The sequence below is a fragment of the Wyeomyia smithii genome, chromosome 2, assembly GCF_029784165.1.
Source record: "Wyeomyia smithii strain HCP4-BCI-WySm-NY-G18 chromosome 2, ASM2978416v1, whole genome shotgun sequence".
NCBI lineage: Eukaryota > Metazoa > Arthropoda > Insecta > Diptera > Culicidae > Wyeomyia > Wyeomyia smithii.
Window position 1 is genome coordinate 193320554 of NC_073695.1, and position 21605 is coordinate 193342158.

General features: G+C 42.7%; 2 protein-coding genes across 2 annotated transcripts in view; one reads left to right on the forward strand and one right to left on the reverse strand.

The window, feature by feature from the left end:
* Positions 1–21605, reverse strand: part of LOC129721258 (rho GTPase-activating protein gacF) — a 128379-nt gene that overhangs the window by 21150 nt on the left and 85624 nt on the right. The window lies entirely within an intron of this gene.
* Positions 19923–21605, forward strand: part of LOC129721259 (phospholipase A1) — a 58698-nt gene continuing 57015 nt past the window's right edge. Inside the window, exon 1 of the mRNA XM_055673609.1 lies at positions 19923–19943. The gene's annotated coding sequence lies outside the window, so the exon portion shown is untranslated. The remainder of the gene's footprint in view (positions 19944–21605) is intronic.

Here is a 21605-nt window from a genome sequence, read left to right on the forward strand (position 1 = left end):
TTCATTACTTGTGGGTTTTTTATGTGTATTTCCCCAGGCAAATAGAAGAGTTTTGTCGTTCCTGTCAGTTTCTACTTTTGACGCAATGCCTTTTTACGATTCAGTTAGTATGGGAAAAGAATATTTAAATATTGCCAAGTGTATTGCACACGTTCGGCTGATTATTTTCTCATTTTAAGCGATAATAATTAGCTGGGGCTGTGAATGGCAATAATTTCTATAATAATAATTCTTTATATTTAAGATTGAGATTTATTTGGAATTTGACGCGTCCCTATTTACCTTGATTAACAAATTAATTGAGGAAGTAAAAGTTTAATTTTTTTTTTCAACAAATTTCCACAAAATTTTCACGGTGAAGAATGATTGCATGGATTTATTGGAAAAAGTATCGCCATGGTGATGAGAAATTTGAAAACAATTTTTTACATTACTGTCCTTCCTGGTTCGAATTCAAATGGTGAGTTGACAACTTGGATGGAGCGTCAAACTTAGCTCCGGTCTTCACAAGTTCCTATCTCATGACTCCACGAGTCACATGATACACAATAGACTCCCAGTTGAAACATGGACACAACTGGTTGGCGTTGCCTGGGCAATGTGGTCATCCGACAATAGCTAAGTGAGAAGGTGCGACGCGATCGTTGGTGCGGTAACCATATCTCGGTGGTAGAGGAAATGCTTCGCCAACCTAAGCGTCTGTTCACCAATATGGTGCGGATCAAAACAGCGTCTGATCTTCATGCTGGGAGCGGCTGATCAACGTCCTGGTGTCAGTGTGGGACTCTAAACAGAGCTGACACGATGGTCCTCCGGCGAGACAAGGGGTTGCAAATATCGAAGAAGTTAACACGGATCGGAGCAATCGGCACAGACCTAGGCGACGAAATAAGGACTACGAATAGAAACTCAGTACATGGAACTGCAGATCGTTAGGCTTTCACGGCTGCGACAGGATCATATATGATGAACTCAATCCACGCAACTTCGAATTCGTAGCACTGCATGAACTTTACTAGTCGAGACAGAAGGTATGGAAAAGCGGACATCGTGAGGCTATCTTTTGTCAGAGCTGTGGCACTACCAACGAGCTTGGGACGGGCTTTACAGTGCTGGGCAGGATGCGCCAACGCGTGATCGGGTGGCAGTCGATCAGTGCGAGGATGTGTAAGTTGAGAATTAAGGGCCGGTTCTTCAACTACAGCATCATCAACGTGCACTACTGACACGAAAGACGAGCCGACGGTGAGAAAGAAGGGTTCTATGCGCAGCTGGAACAGGTGTATGATAGCTGTCCGCAACGAGAGGTTAAGATCGCCATCGGTGATATGAACGCTCAGATATGACGGGAGCCAATGTACAGACCGGTGATCGGGCCGAATAGCCTGCACACCGCATCAAATGATAACGGCCAACGATGTGTGAACTTTGCAGCCTACCGCGGTATGGTAGTCAGAAGTACCTTCTTCCCCCACAAAGACATCCATAAAGCCACCTGGAGATCACCTGACTTACAAATGGAGAACCAAATCGACCACGTTCTAATCGATGGTAAATTCTTCTCAGACGTCATCAACGTTCGCATCTACCGCAGTGCGAATATTGATTCGGACCATTACCTTGTTGCAGTATGCATGCGCTCAAAACTTTCGACGTTGCGAAACACGCGTCAAAGTCGCCCATCGCGACCGAACATCGGCAACTACGGGACGCCGCAGCATTACCAACGGAAGAGCAGCTTGGTGCAGCTACTCTTGAAGATGGCTGGAGGGACATTCGATCAGCCATAGGTAGTACTGCTGTAGCGGCGCTTGGTACTATGGCTCCGAACAGGAGAAACGACTGGTTTGATGACGAGTGCGAAGTTAGTGGAAGAGAAGAATGCAGCACGAGAGAGAATGCTGCAACAGCAAACGAGGGCGAACGTGGAGCGCTATCGACGCGCATGGAACAGGCAAAACTCGGCCTAACGGAAGAAGAAGCGCCAGGAAGAAGATCGATATCGCGAGGCGATGGAGGAACTGTACTGTGCGAATGATACACGAAAGTTCTACGAGAAGCTGAACAGTTCCCGCAAAGGTTATGTGCCACAAGCCGACATGTGCAGGGACCTGGACGGCAACCTTCTCACGAACAAGTGTGAGGTGATTGACAGGTGGAAACAGTACTACGATGAGCACCTTAATGGCGATGTAGCAGAGGACGACGACGGAGTGGTAGTAGATCTCGGTGTACGCGCAGATGACGACAGAATTCCATTCCGACCTCCAGCAGGTTAGAGAGGAGATCGGCCGGCTGAAAAACAATAAAGCCGCTGGAGCTGACCAACTCCCCAGCGACCTGTTAAAACACGGTGGTGAATCACTGGCTAAGGCACTACACTGGGTTATTGCCAAGATTTGGGAGGAGGAGGTAGTACCGGAGGAGTGGATGGAGGGTACAGTGTGCCCCATCTACAAAAAAGGCGACAAGTTGGATTGCTGCAACTACCGTGCATTCACGTTACTGAACGCCGCCTACAAGGTACTCTCTAAAATTCTGTGCCGTCGACTATCACCGTTTGCGAGGTAATTCGTGGGGCAATACCAAGCGGGATTTATGGGTGGCCGCGCCATCACGGACCAAATATTCGCGGTACGGCAGGTCCTACAGGAGTGCCGTGAGTATAACGTGCCCACACATCATTTGTTCATCGATTATATATTATTATATACTAATCGGCATACGACACAATCGTTCGAGATCAGCTATGGCAGATTATGCACGATTACGGTTTTCCGGATAAACTGACACGGTTGGTCAAGTCGACGATGGATCGGGTGATGCGCGTAGTTCGAGCTTCGGGGACACTCTCGATCCTGCTTGCTATTCAACATCGCTTTGGAAGGTGTGATACGTAGGGCTGGTATCGAGACGAGTGGCACGATTTTTAGAAGGTCTGTTCAGCTCTTTGTCTTCGCCAATGACATTGATATTGAAGCAAGAACCCTTGAGAAGATGGCGGAGACGTACATCAGACTGAAGGCTGAAGCCGGACGAATTGGACTGGCCATAAACGCATCGAAGACCAAGTACATGAGAAGGAGAGGTTCCAGAGAAGACAGTGTAAGCCTCCCGCCACGAATTCATATTAGCGGTGATGAAATCGAAGTGGTAGATGAGTTCGTGTATCTGGGCTCACTGGTGACTGCTGACAACGACACCAGCAGAGAGATTCGTTGACGCCTTATGGCAGGAAATCGTGATTACTTTGGACTCCGGAGGACGCTCCGCTCGAATAAAATCCGCCGCCGCACGAAGTTAACTATCTACAAAACACTGATCAGACCGGTACGGCTACGGTTACGAAACCTGGACCATGCTCGTGGAGGATCAACGTGCCGCGCCCTTGGGGTTTTCGAACGGAAGGTGTTGCGTACTATCTGTGGTGGAGTGCAGATGGAAGATGGATCATGGCGGAGGCGGATCAACTACGAGTTGCATCAGCTGCTGGGAGAACCACTCATCGTTCAAATGGCGAAGATCGGGAGATTACGGTGGGCTGGGCATGTCATTAGGATGCCGGATGACAACCCAGGGAAACTGGTTCTTGATAACAACCCGACTGGAACGAGGCGACGGGGCGCGCTGCGAGCAAGGAGGCTCAAGTGGAAGACGACCTGCGGGGCCTCCGCAGACGACATGGCCGGCGAGCTGCAGCCATGGTCTGAATTGAACATTAAAGGACACTTCGGCCTGGAGCTGACTGGTAAGGTAAGTAAGTCCTTCCTGGTTCACAGTGATATAAAAGACAGGGTTAGCTTGCTGGCTTTGGTAGTTTTGGCAAAATGACCACAGGTTATGGGCCTTAAGAAATTCAACTTCATTAAAATACTTTGCTTCCGCATACTTTTTTTTCTTAGATAAACAATACAGAACAAATTAGAAAATAAATCGGCCTTTTCAGAACTTTGGTTCAGTTTAATATTGGGGAAACAAGGCACGCAATGTTTTTTATTTGAACACATGTTTTGGACCTACGAAGTTGCCCTAAATTCCGTACTTTCAACTCGTTGGATGAGTTGGTGGGATACAAAAACAATTATTACGAAAAAAATCAAATTAAAAAAAATAAATGGGAATAATTGGTAAACCTTTGTTTTATAAATCTACTTTTCTCAGTTGTTTCCCTGAGATACTTTTCAATTTATCCAATGACTTTCAATTAATCATTTTCCTTATAATTGTTGATTAAGCATCTATCAGAATATAAAAAAATATGAGAAAGAATTAGGCTTGAATCTGTAAGCTTTATAAAAAATATAGCACTAAGTTGATTTTTTTAATTAAAAAAACTCTGCTGGCAGATTGATATGTTTCATCTAGTACCGAAAAGCTCAGATTGTGGACTAGGCGACAACTCATTATTAATTGATTGATGACGACCTGTATCAACAATAATATCAGTGTCTAACAGACATTTGACTGCAATAAATGATGGCAATTAACACTGTTGTATTGCCGACGTGCCGCGAGCAATCATTAGCGGGTAAAAAAGTGCAGTGTTGCTTTTGGTTTCGGTATGGAAATCAAAGACATAAGGTGAAGGGCCTAATTTTGAATCTCATATTCAGTTCTCCACCACATTGTGTGTAGGTTGAGTTTTAATCAGTTTTTAAAGCAATATGCTGCTCAGTTACAAATAAAATAAAAGCCTTCTGATCGACTGTTTGGTTAACATTGATCATTTCCTTTAGGTACTCATCGATAGTTAAGTGATTATTGTCCGTCAACCAAGATGGACTAATGAAAATATGTACCCATATACTTTTCTGCCATAAGATTTTTTGTTGGGTTGACATTCATAACTGGTAATCATGAGCCTTATCGATAATAGAAGACGATAATGTACTGTTAATAAATTATTAATAAAATGGATAAACACCTGTAGTCATTCACCTAAAACGACATTGGCTATAAACAACGGGATTGTTAATTATATGACGCAAGTACAACATTATAACAATTATAGAAAAAATAAGTTCGTCCCATATTTTTCAATCAATAAAATATCTTCTTCGACATCCGGCTATTGAATAACGCAAGCATCGAAATTCTGTCAGTCGTCATCGGGAGGCTTTAATTAATCGATTTACATGCATTGCAGTGATCATATCCAGCGTCTTCGTCGTCGTCGTATGGGAATGGTTGCTGGCAAAGACCCAATGCCGCCGTCGAAAACATTTGCCACATCAGCTGATTTGTAATTCCTGCTGCGTGTTTGCCCTAAGTCATACGAAAGTCCCTTGACAGGAAGGCGACTGCTTCCTTCATAAGCTTCCACACAGGGTTGTTCTAAGCAGCGGGACGATCAGGCAAATTTAATATAAAACTATCTACGAAATCTGTGTTGTTGTTTAGATTTATGATAATTTGATATTTGAAAGAAAAACGGTAAGATCACATACAATAATAAAATTTGCTTAATTCTCAGGATTTATTCAGCATAATATAACGTAGTTAGATCAAGAAAAGTTTAAGTAGGCAAACTGAATATGAAAACCGGATTTACACCAAGAGTTTATACCAGTTTCCAAAATTTAGGTAGGATTTGATTAATCTATCAGTTATAAATAAACATAACAAAAAATAGTCCTGACCCTGAGGTACCATTTCACAAGGAAGTATATGATTGCTAGATGGGGTCCTGAAGTGATGGAAATGAAACCAATAGAAAATAATAAAAACCATTTTAAAACTGCTATATGGTTTAACTTTTGTGTAAAACTTGCTTGTGTAAAACTATATCGTTACCCAACCCTGCATCCAAGAGTTCGAATATGCCAACAGCCAAGCTCGAGGACCACGCTCTAGCATCAGCTATGACGTAGGAAGGAAATTTTCGGCACCGTTCAGTCGCAGGGTGGGTAAACCCCGTTTGTTAACTTTCCATGTTCGGAATGCTCAGGCATAGTTATAGGCCGCCCGTGGAAGCTCAACTGTTCGGCACACCGGGAGCGAAGGAAACTGGGATGTTCCGGCCACGTGGTTTTACCGTACAAAACTGATTCAATTCCAAATTCGAAGTGATTTTCTTTTAATGCTGGGTACACTAGCTATAATCCGTCTTGAAAGGCCGAGATATCAGTGGCAGGTGCTTAGAGTAGCTTAGTATACAACGGTATTGAAAAAAAAAATCGGTAATCTTGATGTATGCCGTGAGTGTAAGCGATTATTGTGTGTTGATCGTGTGACGCAAGTTTTGAGTTTCGGGGATATTTTCCGCAATATTCACTGCGATCATTTTCGATTTGCCCGAATGAAAATAAGGAAACCATTTACATGAGCGGAACGAATATCTTTGTCACCAGTCTATCCGAGTTGAAATGCCCTTATGGTAATTTCAGTTGGTTGTGAGATTTCGAAAGTTTTGAATTCGGCTTCGTTGAAATGGTGTTTCATAGTTATTTTTATTTCACTTCCATCGATTGTTTGCTCAAGTTATTTTCAATTTTGCAATACAGTTAGATTTTGCTACGTGAATTGCTTTATTCAATAATTCAAAAACGGTACAAGATATCGACCTCATTCCAATCACGTTTTTCATTTCAGGACAAGAGCAATATATCAGTTTTCAAAAAAATCCCAATTTTCGGAAAATTCATAATATTGCATTCTGGCCTTTAGATTGACCATCATATTCAGTCAAAGTTCAAACGTTTTAAGACTGTTTTCTACGTTACTTTTTTAACTTAATTTAGTCTTTTTTTACGCGTTTGCATACAAATTTGTAACGCATCCCTTGCGTAAAAAAACTACAGTACTAATTATAGATGTAAATCTTCCGGCAACCTAGGAATGTCATAGTTCAGCACGCACTAATTTCGTAACAACAGAAACTGAAATACATACATTCCTTATCTCTTCCATTTGAACTGGTTATTATAAACTGGAGTTGGAGAAGAAACAATATTTAAACCGTCGTATCTCATCAGTACGAAGAACGGAACAACAAGAAGATAAGTGTCAGGATATATTTTAGTATGCAAATAGCAAACATAATTTCTCTGCAGAGTGTGTTTTTAAGAACTTCCGGACAACGTCACTAATACAAATTTGAAAGAAGAGTTGCCCGCGCGTTGAACAGAGGTTCAATGAAATATATAGAGGAAGGAGAGCACAATTGTGTAGGCAAAAACACGGGCTTTTGGGTTGCGACATAAATCTCCGTCAATAAGTGAATGCCATTCGAATATGTATTTCGCCTCGTTTAATCACGCAGAAAGGCATTTCCAGTCGAAATCTGTTCCTCGAATTGTTTATGGATTTCTACGTCATCAATGTTGGCAAACAAAGTTGTCCTTCAAATCATCTTCCATGCCAATATATAATTTATTGACCCCGGTACTTCAGAGCAAGAGACTAGTATCACAGACTAACAGACGTAACACTGGAACCTTGCTCCATCACCACTAAAAAACGATGATTTCAAATTTCCAATCGAATAACAGTCATCGCGCGACAACACCGTCTGGGGCGCTGTCATTCATTGCGCGACAACACCGTCTGGGGCGCTGTCATGCAATCTCATACATATTTTGTAGTTCCCTATTTGACACATGCAGTAACGCTAGCGCTGATGTTGAAATACACGACGCAGCGCGCACACGGCAGCAGATGGTGTTAGTGTTACTAACGTGAAGTACTGGAATCATGCGAACGATGATTTTATTGAAGATTTGTTCGAGGTGTTATGTCTGTTAGTCTGTGCCATCCCCGTGCTTCAGCGATACTCGGAGAGAGGGATAGGCGATGAAATAAAACGACTATTTGGAAACTGGGTTTCTCATGGCAGAGGTGTCAGATCTCTTCTAAAAGCGCAATGTCGACTAACTTTTTCATTCGAGTCGTATAATCTGGGAAATAATAAAAGGCATCGCAAAAACCGTGAAGGTGTTACATTTCATGTTCATGTTTAATTCTATACTACAATGCAATTAATCATCATTTTGTTAACCCCCGGTTGAATATCACTGTGATAATGCAATTTTGAAGCATTCTTAATTCATTGTTGAGCAATACAAGAAGAAAAAACGCATCAAAATTAACACGTCATTTATTGTACCTGATTGCAATACATCTCCATGCGTTGTTACTTTTCTTGTTCGCTTGACTCAGATTTTGACAGTTCACCAAAACATTCTCTTCGCCTATCTCTCTTTGAGTATTGCTAGTTCACTTCAACTTTTATAAGGGTTAATGATAATAAGATTTACCTCGATAAATCCTAATGATTTTTGGATTTTGTAACAATTGCATTGGTGAACAGAAAAAATGCCTCGAATTGGAGTTAAAAAAAAAAAAGATTACAGTGGCCACAACAGGTTGACAGCTCACACTTGACAAAAATGAAAGCAGCACTTTTTTCCGCTTTCTATGGTTATGTGAATGGTATGTCACAAAAAAACGATTTGTGACAAATATGAAATATAAAAGCTGACCATGTCAATCATATGCTCCAGGCATCGGACAACCGGAACGATTGCAGTTGAACACGAGGGAGGAAGAACTCGTTTTTTACCACCTCTAAGGAGAACCCTTGGTCAACAGGTGCATCAAAAAAGATCCTCCAAAATCATCCCTTAAGGTACAAAAAGAATTGCAGCCCTTTGTATCGAGCCGGACAATCAGACGACGCGCCGCTGAAGCTGGCTTATTCTCTCGAAACCCTGCGAAAAAATCTCTGATTTGTGGATTTGCCTCCACAATATCCGGTTCTCTACCCGATTGAGAACTTTTGGGAGATCGTAAACCGCAGAATCGTTCGCGCAGAACTGCGAAATAAAGACCAGTTATTCGAGCAAATCCGAAAGGTTTGGGAATTATTTCTACAAAGCATTATTGACAACCTGATCGAGTCTATGCCTCGAAGGTGCAAAGCTGTAATTTACAATAAAGGATTTGCTACGAAATATTAAACGCTAACATTAACTCGTTAAAAGTAGTTCTAAAGTTGCAATTGAGCAGTTCCATGCAAGATAAATAAAAAAAAATCTGGCATGTCTTTTCAAAATTCAATTCAAAATCACCTATGAATAAAATATATTATATCAGAAAAACGACTTGTTTGATTGAAATGGTGTCTTCAGCAAAGTTGTAGGTAATAAAATTGCGGTTCTAGAAAAAATATAAACACCGTTGAAAAAAAAAATTCTTGACCAAATTGTCCAAATTCACAAATTATTAACTATTTCAGAGAGTACCTTTTTTGAAAATCTCATTTTTTACACATTCGGAACAATAATGTTGTGATCGTAAAATGTGAAAAAAAAATGTTATGAATTTCAAAAAAATATTTTTTATTAGAGCCAAATGGTTTGTTTGATTTATGGTATGTATGTCGTCAACAAAGTTGCAGATATTATTTTTGTCGTTCCAGAAAAAATATATCCTACCGTAAAAAAATTTCTTCTTAAGAAAAAGTAAAAACAATCATTTCAAATTGAATATCTACAGAAGTCAACTTTTTATAGATCTGATTTTTTTCACAAAAACTACACATTATTATCTATACATTGATGCTTTTTGGAATATAGTAAAATAAAAACTAAAAGTTATCATTGGAAAAAGAACACAAATTTTTTTTTACAGTGCATATTTTTTGTTTTTGTTTATTAAGTAAAAACAATATTATCTACAACTTTGCCGAAGACTGAGGTACCGATCAAACAAACCGTTTAAATGCTAAAAGTTTTTATCAATAAATGAATGTGATCAAGTGGCAGGCAATCAGCGACAGATTGTGTTTGTTGAGAATAAAGGGCAGATCCTACAACTACACTATTCTCAAAGTGCCCTCACGGAGGAAGACCCGATGTAGAGAAAGGAGCGTTCTACGCAGAGCTGGAAAACGCCGGCTGGTTCTGCTCAGACATGCTCAGACAAAAGTACGCACCAATTGCGGTTCAAACATTGGCTCGGACCACTATCTAATTGCGGTATCTTTGCGCTGTCGACTGTCGACCGTATACCCCGTGCGACATCGCCGAGCCCCGCGGCTCAACACCAAGAAGCTTCAGGACCCCCAGAATGCCCAGATATACGCGCAACAGCCCCGTCGCGAGACTAATAAGGCAGCATGCCGAGAATTTGAAATATTACGAACAATCAAGAATTGAATACGAACCGGAGCAGTCGGCAACGACCTAGGCGACGAAATAAGGACGATGTAAGAAAGCTCGGTATATGGAACTGTAGATTGCTGAATGTCCCGGGTGGCGTCCGGATTCTGCTGGATCAGCTAGAACCCCGCCATTCCGACATCGTTGCGCTCCAGGAGCTTTGCCGGAAAGGAGAGAAGGTACGGAGAATTTGTGGCACAGTACTACCAGAGCGGCGAAACAACCAATGAGCTGGGTACCGGCTTCATAGTGTTGAATAGGATGCAGAGTAGTGTGATCAAATGGCAGGCGATCAGCGACAGATTGTGTTTGTTGAGAATAAAAGGCCGGTTCTACAACTACACTATTCTCAATGTGCCCTCACGGAGGAAGACCCGATGTAGAGAAAGGAGCGTTCTACGCACAGCTGGAAAAACGCCGACCGGTTCTGCTCAGACATTACAAAAGTACGCACCAATTGCGGTTCAAACATTGGCTCGGACCACTATCTAATTGCGGTGTCTTTGCGCTGTCGACTGTCGACCGTATACCCCGCGCGACATCGCCGAGCCCCGCGGCTCAACACCAAGAAGCTCCAGAACCCCCAGACTGCGGAGAAATACGCGCAACAGCTCGAAGCGGTACTACCCACGGCGGAGGAACTTGGCGCACCGCCTCTCGAGCACGCCTGGATGACTGGGCATTCGCACAGCTATCGGAGAGACCACAACGGCGACACTAGGACTGGAAGCACTGAGTGGCAGAAACGACTGGTATGTCGGGGAGTGCGAGGCAGCGGAGAATGAGAAGAATCAGATCTGGGCGATATACATGAGCAGGTCAACGAGAGAGAACAAGGCCAATTACAAACGGGTACGGAACGACATAACCACGATTCTCAGACAAAGCATCAGCAAGAGGATCGTGAACATGAGGAGCTGTAGCAGCTGTACCGTGCCAGTGATACTCGGAAGTTCTATGAGAAGGTAACCCAGTCTCGCAGGGCCAATGTACCACAAGTCGACATGTGCAAAAATGTGGTTGGAAAACTTTTCACGGATGCCAGCGAGGTGGTCGATTGGTGGAAAGAGTACTTCAATAGACATCTGAATGGCGATACAGTGAACAAAAGCGAAGGAGGAGCTGACCCGATGTTCATGACGTTCTTTGTGAGATCGGGAAGCTGATGAACAACAAAGCCGCAGGCAATGACGGACTGCCGAACGAGCTTTTTAAACATGCGAGAGAGGTCCTGGCTAGAGCAATGCAATGGGTTATTTCCAGGATTTGGGAGGAGGAAAAACTGCCAGACGAGTGAATGGAGGGAGTAGTCTGCTCCATCTACAAAAAAGGGCGAAAAGCTGGAGTGCCGCAACTACCGCAGTATCTCGCTTATTAATGCTGCCTACAATAGACTCTCACAGATCCTATTCCGTCGTATATCACCTTTACCCGAGAGGTTCGTAGGCTTCACCTTTAACCAGGAGGTTCGGGCTTCATGGGAGCATATGGACCAAGTCTTCTCAATCTGACACATCGCGAGTACAACGTGCCCACACATCACATCCTCATCGACTTCATGGCAATCTATGATACAGTCGATCGAGAACAGCTCTAACAGATCATGCACGACAACGGATTTCCGGATAAACTGACTCGACTGATCAAAGGCACCATGGCGCAAGTGATGTTCTACGTGCGTGTTTCGGGGATACTCCCGAGCCCCTTTGAAACGCGCAGAGGATTAAGACAAGGTGATGGATTTTCCTGTTTGCTGTTTAACATCGCCCTTGAGGGTGTGATCTGGAGGGCGGGCATTGACTCGAGAGGAACGATTTTCACAAGTTCTGTTCAGCTTCTGGGCTTCGCGGATGACTTTGCCCGGCCGAAAGCCGAAGTCGGACGAATCGGACTGTGAATAAATGCGTCGAAAACGAAATACATGCGAGCGAGAGCCTCAAAGCGCAATGTCGACTAACTTTTTCATTCGAGTCGTATAATCTGGGAAATAATAAAAGGCATCGCAAACACCGTGAAGGTGTTAAATTTCATGTTCATGTTTAATTCTATACTACAATGCAATTAATCATCATTTTGTTAACCCCCGGTTGAATAATACTGTGATAATGCAATTTTGAAGCATTCTTAATTCATTGTTGAGCAATACAAGAAGAAAAAACGCATCAAAATTAACACGTCATTTATTGTACCTGATTGCAATACAGCTCCATGCGTTGTTACTTTTCTTGTTCGCTTGACTCAGATTTTGACAGTTCACCAAAACATTCTCTTCGCCTATCTCTCTTTGAGTATTGCTAGTTCACTTCAACTTTTTTAATGGTTAATGATAATAAGATTTACCTCGATAAATCCTAATAATTGTTGGATTTTGTAACAATTGCTTTGGCGAACAGAAAAAATGCCTCGAATTGGAGTTAAAAAAAGATTACAGTGGCCACAACAGGTTGACAGCTCACACTTAACAAAAATGAAAGCAGCACTTTTTTCCGCTTTCTATGGTTATGTGAATGGTATGTCACAAAAAAACGATTTGTGACAAATATGAAATATAAAAGCTGACCATGTCAATCATACGCTCCCGGCATCGGACAACCGGAACGATTGCAGTTGAACACGAGGGAGGAAGAACTCGTTTTTTACCACCTCTAAGGAGAACCCTTGGTCAACAGGTGCATCAAAAAAGATCCTCTAAAATCATCCCTTAAGGTACAAAAAGAATTGCAGCGCTTTGTATCGAGCCGGACAATCAGACGACGCGCCGTTGAAGCTGGCTTATTCTCTCGAAACCCTGCGAAAAAATCTCTGATTTGTGGATTTGCCTCCACAATATCCGGTTCTCTACCCGATTGAGAACTTTTGGGAGATCGTAAACCGCAGAATCGTTCGCGCAGAACTGCGGAATAAAGACCAGTTATTCGAGCAAATCCGAAAGGTTTGGGAATTATTTCTACAAAGCATTATTGATAACCTGATCGAGTCTATGCCTCGAAGGTGCAAAGCTGTAATTTACAATAAAGGATTTCCTACGAAATATTAAATGCTAACATTAACTCGGTAAACGTAGTTCTAAAGTTGCAATTGAGCAGTTCCATGCAAGATAAATAAAAAAGTTAAAGGGTATGTGCTTGAGTGCACAAACGTAGGCTTGACGTGGGACTATTGTGGGTGTAAAAATTTAATTCTGCCATAGCCATAGTATATAACACACACCAAACGTACAAATACCACAACAATCCATGAACACTTCACAAAAAACGCATACACCTGTGATAAACCATAGCATACAAACTAATTAAAATAATTAAAATAACTAATTAAAAATAATTAACTTGTTGCCTATAAAAGTATTCTGTCATGAATAAATTTACCTCGGATGAATGCATTTTTGCACACACATACACATACACGTTATACACACACACGCTATATACACACACGCTATATACACACACTACTCACAAGCACACGCTCCTCAGACCCACCCACGCTACTTACACACACATACACACACGCACGCTACTCACACACACACACACACACACGCTACTCACACACACATACACATACACACGCTACTCAGACACATACACACGCTACTCACACACACACACACACACACACACACACATAAACACGCTACTCACACACACACACATACACACACTACTTACACACACACACACGCATACACACACACACACACACGCTACTCACTAGAGGTGGGCAATCCGCTCACGAACTGATCTAAAGAGCTGGTTCTTCAAAGTGAGTGAGTGATCTATCGCTCTTTTTTAAAGAGCGGTGACTCACCCCTTACTTCAAGCAAAAAGCTGAAGCTGATTTTGCAAGCGAGAGCCATATGAATGCTTTACACCTCAAGCGCAAAGCGGCGTGCGACACTGCAATAGAACTCCTCGAAAATAGCTGCCGCCGGCTGCCTGCTCTCCTATGCATAACCATCCACCAGCCGCAGGAATAAAAATAAAATCTACTTACCACAGTTCACACACAGCACACGGTCTGGCTAAAGCCGGGACGCACACGAAAAGTGGAACGAAAAGAGCGAAAGAACTGGTTCACTGATCTTTTGAATCTATGCAGACAATCCGCTCGCGAGCTGATCAGAAAATCAGTTCTTCAACCCTTAAATGCTCACGACATTAAAAAAAATCTAAAAACATAAATTCTTTGTTCAACAGTTTTACTGTTCTAAAACGAACCAATATGCATAAAAAAATTGAAAGATTTACTTTTTAATGTGCAAATATTACCATGTTGTTTTTAAACAATACTGTGACTTTATCGCAGAATAAAGTCGAAACAATTACTTTTGTTAACAGTAACTGTAAGATTGACCTTTTGTTAGTATAATTACTGATAATTCAGACATTTTCACTAGCCACTAACCTTATTATAAATTCATTTACAAAGACTGTCAGCACCAGTCGGGAATCTCGCCATGTTTTTTTTCGTTTCCTAGATTTTGACAGCAAAAATAAAAACAAAACATTAAAATACAGCACTTCCAGCTGTTAAGTTTTCTTCGTTAGAGTCTAGAGAGCTGTTCTAATGAATTATATTTCTGAAAAACACTAAAATACATATATTTTAAAACGTTTTTAGTAGTGTTGTTTTAAAACAACATTGCGCATTTAAGGGTTAAAAGAGCTGAACAAAAAAGCCATCGAACGAACCAGTTCTTCTGAGAGCGAAAGATTTCGCTCTTTCAAAGAACTGAATCTTTTGATCAGCCTGCGAGCGGATTGCCAGATGAGTGAATCAGTTCTTTCGTTCTTTTCGTTCCACATCCATTCGTGTGCGTACTCGGCGTTAGCCAACCCGTGTACCTGTGTATGGACCGTTGCAAGTTGATTTTTTTTTTGCATGCTCTTGCGGCTGGCTGGTGACTGAGTGATGAGAAATGCAGGTCATGCATATCAGGGCAGACTAAAATTATCATGTTATACAAATCTTGTATATTTTAGCTTTCCAACGGTATATTAACTATTGAAATCGGAACAGTTGTTTGTGCGCTATTAGCATCTAAAATCTTCCATTCCGCCAACCAAAAACGTTTCATGTTCAATCCAGTTTTCACAGAATGTACCTTAGTATAGTGAAGAAAGACGTAGTCCCACGTCAAAAAATTCTGGCATGTCATTTATGAATTCAAAATCACCTATGAATAAAATTGTGTTTGTTGAGAATAAAAGACCGGTTCTACAACTACACTATTCTCAATGTGCCCTCACGGAGGAAGACCCGATGTAGAGAAAGGAGCGTTCTACGCACATCTGGTAAAACGCCGGCCGGTTCTGCTCAGACATTACAAAAGTACGCTCCAATTGCGGTTCAAACATTGGCTCCGACCACTATCTAATTGCGGTATCTTTGCGCTGTCGACTGTCGACCGTATACCCCGCGTGACACCGCGGCTCAACACCAAGAAGCTCCAGACTGCGGAGAAATACCCGCAACAGCTCGAAGCGGTACTACCCACGGCCGAGGAACTTAGCGCATCGCCTCTCGAGCACGCCTGGACGACTGGGCACAGCTATCAGGGAGACCAAAACGGCGACACTAGGATTGGAAGCACTGAGTGGCAGAAACGACTGGTATGTCGGGGAGTACGAGGCAGCGGAGAATGAGAGGAATCAGATCTGGGCGATACACATGGGCAGGTCAACGAGAGAGAACAAGGCCAATTACAAATGAGCACGGAACAACATGACCACGATTCTCAGACAAAAGAAGCACCAAAAGAGGATAGTGAACATGAGGAGCTGTAGCAGCTGTACCATACCAGTGATACTCGGAAGTTCTATGAGAAGGTGAACCAGTCTCGCAGGGGCTATGTACCACAAGCCGACATGTGCAACAATGTGGTTGGAAAACTTTTCACGGATGCCAGCGAGGTGGTCGATAGGTGGAAAGAGTACTTCAATAGACATCTGAAAGGCGATACAGTGAACAAAAGCGGAGGAGGAACTGACCTTAGAGCACCAGTTACAGATGACCGATTACCAGCCCCCGATGTTCATGAAGTTCTTTGTGAGATCGGGAAGCTGAAGAACAACAAAGCCGCAGGCAATGACGGACTGCCGAACGAGCTTTACAAACATGAGAAAGAGGCCCTGGCTAGAGCAATGCAATGGGTTATTTCCAGGATTTGGGAGGAGGAAAAACTGCCAGACGAGTGAATGGAGGGAGTAGTCTGCTCCATTTACAGAAAGGGCGAAAAGATAGAGTGCCGCAACTACCGCAGTATCTCGCTTATCAATGCCGCCTACAATAGACTCTCACAGATCCTATTCCGTCATATATCACCTTTACCCGAGAGGTTCGTAGGCTTCACCTTTAACCAGGAGGTTCGGGCTTCATGGGAGCCTGTGTCTAGACCAAGTCTTCTCAATCCGACACATCGCGAGTACAACGTGCCCACACATCACATCTTAATCGACTTCACGGCAATCTATGATACAGTCGATCGAGAACAGCTCTAACATATCATGCACGACAACGGATTTTCGGATAAACTGACTCGACTGATCAAAGCCACCATGGCGCAAGTGATGTTCTACGTGCGTGTTTCGGGGATACTCCCCTTTGAAACGCGCAGAAGGTTAAGACAAGGTGATGGATTTTCCTGTTTGCTGTTTAACATCGCCCTTGAGGGTGTGATCTGGAGGGCGGGCATTGACTCGAGAGGAACGATTTTCACAAGTTCTGTTCAGCTTCTGGGCTTCGCGGATGACTTTGCCCGACCGAAAACCGAAGTCGGACGAATCGGACTGCGAATAAATGCATCGAAAACGAAATACATGCGAGCGAGAGCCTCTAAGGAGAACAACATCAGCCTGTCTCTGTAGACGGCGATGAGCTTGAGTTGGTCTACGAATTCGTGTATTTGGGGTCTCTGGTGACCGCCGACAATAACACCAGCAAAGAGATCCAAAGACGCATCCAGGCTGGAAATCGTGCCTACTTGACGCTGCACAATACCCTGATAGGACCCCTAGTCCTCTAGGAAATCGAGACGCTTCTCGCGGAGGACCTTAACGCTCTTGGAGTTTTCAAACGGAAGGTGCTGCGACGGCGCATGAACACGCGAGCTGCAAGTGCTGCTTGAAGAGAACCCCATTGTACATCTGGCGAAGGTCAATTGGTTGCGGTGGGCCGGTCACGCCGTAAGGATGCCGGACGACAATTCTGTGAAGTCACTCCTCTTCAGCAATTCTACCGGCACCAGAAATTGAGTGCCACAGCGTGCACGATAGCTCGACTAGATTGAAGGAGATTTGCGGGTGATGAGACGCCTGGGAAACTGGCGAAACACAGCTCAAAACCGAGTAACATGGTGACAACACGGCTCTCGTCTGATTGGATTATAGACTGATATTAGATGGAAAAGACATAGTTTCCAATTGCAAAAAAAAAAAAACAAATGTTGACGATAATAAAAATGAACCTGCCAAAAATTGTTTAGCTTTGATTTACCCAATAATTATGACCCCCTCCCAGTTTAGGCTTCTTACCTTTCAACCTGTTAATAAGGCTATAACTACGAAGAAATTGGTTGAAAGATATCAAAACAAAAATTCCAGAAAGACTTGGACGAGAAACGTGAAATATGAAACTCAAAAGATGTAGAAATGATTCCTAAAAAAACAAAAGAAATTCAAAATTACAGGGTTGATCTAGTGAACAAGTCTTTCGTTCTTGAGATGCAAACTAAGGTATCTGGAGAGTGAAGCCAAAACTAATAAGTAATACTAGGTAAAATTATTTTTCTATTCGATTATCGAAACATAATGCACAACGTCAAATTCTGTCTGTAATCTAGTTTCACAGTTATTACTTTGTCGTTAGGCCAGTCATTATTACACCTTATAGTTCCTCTCTAATAGCTCCAAAGAGCATGGTCGAGGTCAACCACGATAATATCGGACTCGAACATTTTATCGATGGTTATGTTGTACATTCCATATTGCCATGTATGCATCTAAACAATCGGAAGCTGTGGAGGCAAAAAGCGTTACCCACCTGAAGTGTAGCGTGCAAGTACCACGTTTGCTTCTACTAGCCAACCTACTGCTTTGGTTTTAGAGCTGTCCATCAAACTTTTTTTTTCACGAGAACAAAGTGCAGTCATTGAAAATGTGGTTCCTCATTCTCAATCATCAGTAAGCGTCGTGCAGCACTTGGCACGAGTTGACTTGTCGTAACCGCGAGTAAGAGTGGCAGGCAGGTATTGAAAAGAAAAACAAAAAACAAACGCTAACATGCGGCATCGCCACCGTCTAATTATCGTTAACCCATCACCCCGCATGTGAGAAGCCCTGGGAGCGAACCCGTATCTGTATTTCGCTGCTGCCTATTCGAACCACTTGCGTGATCGTAAATTTGAATGACAGTGACTGGACAGTTTCAGAAGAACCAATTGCGGGGACAAATGGTTTCTATCCCTGGTAACGCACGCTCCGTTCGTAATGCATTGCATTCATGGTTGAAGTTTGTAATTAAGTTTTCTGTCTCTAACTCTAAACTTACTGCTCTGGATTTCCTTTACAAAATCCCTGGAATTACTGAATATGAATCAGTGGTAAACATTACCAAACCAAACGAATAATTTATGTATGTGTTCGCCGCAATAAATTAGTTGTAAAAAATTCCGCCTCCAACAATTGGAACAATTGGAAAAGTAGTCCCATCCCGATCAAATCGGCAATTCATTGGTTGACAAACAATAAGATAATATCCACCACTTAACGACTTAACTTGAAACCAGAATTGTACTCAAGAGATTTTCCACTCCACAGCGCAAAGTACAACCCTGCGGCAAAATTACCCATAATTAACATTATCGATGGTCATCGGAAGCGGCACCGTCGATCATCATCGGCCACTACCGACTGCTCTGCAGCCACTTTGGCACGACCGCCCAGTGCCGTGCTATGGCTGAGCTGCTCACATAGCAGTCACCGATTGCGACAACCTAGCGGCTATGCTTTTCCTTCACTCGCCTCAATAATTTACATTTATTTATAGAGCGCTTTTCCATCGATAGTTTTTCTCTAGCGCTTTTCTCGCTCTGCTTGTAATCTTTTTTTTCTCTTCCGTGCACTCCGTTATAAGTGCTGAATTATTCAAAATTTGTCACCAGCCTGGTGTTACCAGTTTGGATGAATAGAGTAATGCTTGTGTAGACAGGAGTGCACTGAGAGAGCATCAGGTCAAGTGCTTTTTTGTGTGTTCGGAAACAAAACGATAACAAAAAAGGGCCATAGTGAGAGGAATATCAAGCATTTTCATGATGTGACGTTTTAAAACTGGTGCTGGTGCTAACTCATCATCAACTAGCTACACAAACGGTCAGTTAGCGAACTAACGTTTAGTAGAACCACAGAGAGACGAGCCAGAACAACATTGATCGAGAATTCTGTGTAAATTTTCAAACGAAAATGCGCTTTAAATCACTTGGCCACCAACGCCACATGGTTACCTTATTCCTACAATAAATATCTGGTAGCGCTATCTGGTTTCTTATTGTTAGTACTATAAAATTTTCACAAATTTGGAACTTAGTTTGGACGTTTGCGGTAGAACTGTTAACGTCGCCAAAGACTTTCTTATCCCTAATTACTAATGAAGAATATTCGTTAAAGTTGTGACGTTGAATCATCAATCAACGTATCGTAGATGCATCCGTTTTATAGTTTCGAGCAGCGGAAATCGAAGAACAATAACTTCAAGAAGAGCAGACGCTACCCGAACTATTCTCACGTAAGTTACTTGGATTGATATTTCCAAATCAAGGGTATGTCCTGAAACAATTTGGTGTAGGTACGTTTGACCTTTGACAAAACCCCAAGTTGTCTTCGAGAGGTAAAGAATACTAAAGCTATACGAGATTTTGCACACGAATCGCGATTACCTCGTTATGAAAGCCGAAATGCATTACGAGTCCATTCTCGGACAAGATTTATTACCTCGCTCGAATGTCCCGGAAGACGATAGAAAAGAGGTCGAAGTTCCCGTAATATGATTCGAAAGAACAGCTAACTTTCGTGACGATAGCGGCAACAAAATTCAAAAACTAACCAAACGTGAATGGCTAGAGCAAATTCCCCATTCCACACCCCAGTACATAAAACAACACGGTGAGTATCTTGCAACATCGCTTTAAAGCCACTTACAGATCCTCCCGGTTCCACAGTCTTTGCCACTTGTCAGCAGCAATTTCATTCTCACGGTTGTCGGATCTCCTTTTTTCCGCAGCTAATTAAGTTATCTCGTTCAATTTAACGCTTTCATTCGGTCGGTTCCTTGTTTGCCTACACACATCCTTGCACAACGGAAGGCGTCGCGAAGGTGTCACCAATTTCGCTGCACCATCGCCGCCGTCGTCATTATCGCACGGACTCAAGTGATGACTGTGATGAGCCGTTTCCACCTTATTTTCGGAAATCTTTATTCAAATATTATTCCATCACACGATATCTGGTTTGCGTTTTTAAAACGCGGTCATGTGGTGTTGGTTTTAGCGTGGTTGGGTCGATCTAAGGCTTCGCTTCAAAAGTTAAAACTAGCAGCTTAAAGAATATGGAAAGATTATGCTGAATGACAATGAAGGGAGCACTTTCATTGCAGTATAACGGTGGAAATTGCCAGAACTAATGTAATCAATTAACGAAAGTTTCAAGCATTCGTTCCAATGGTACATACTGACAATTGCGAATTGGATAGTGAAGTAATTTTAGAGTGCATCTGCACTGGAATACTCGTAGGTACAAATCAAGCGGACGAAGTTCTAAAACAACTTTAAAGTCAACACCGACCTAAGGAGCACAGACAAACAGACGTACCACTCCGTACAAAATTCTAAGAAAATTAAGGTTCCCACTAACTTGTGCGACACCTACCAGCCATGGTATAAACACTGAACCGTGCTGCACTGGTGCGGTTTGTGCATAGCAACACGATACGACGTGTCAAGCTACCACCACTCAGTGTTAGTGTTAGACAGAAACTTGAAACACCGAAGCCAGTGTCAGTGTTTTATGATCGCCACTGGTGCCTTAAGCTTCGGCAAACACCGGCGCCGGTGAACTAGCTTCGGAAAACACTGGTCTCACGTAAAGAATAATATCAACAATGTGAGTATATTTGGGAACGTTTTCCTCCACATTAGGCCTAGCAGAACTATATGGCAGTGACCGAGGTGTTTCTACGAAGTTTGAACATTCGGCTACGGTGCTTCACGAAAGTAAGCCCTCGTTTCCGGTGTTTGCCGAAGCTTAAGGCACCAGTGCCGATCGTATAACATTGCCACTGGCTTCGGTGTTTCAAGTTTCGCCCTTCGTGCCGTCTGTCTTACACCAACACTGAGTGGCAATTGCTAAGCACGCCGTTTCGTGTTTTAAATATATCCCTCAGTGCAGAGCG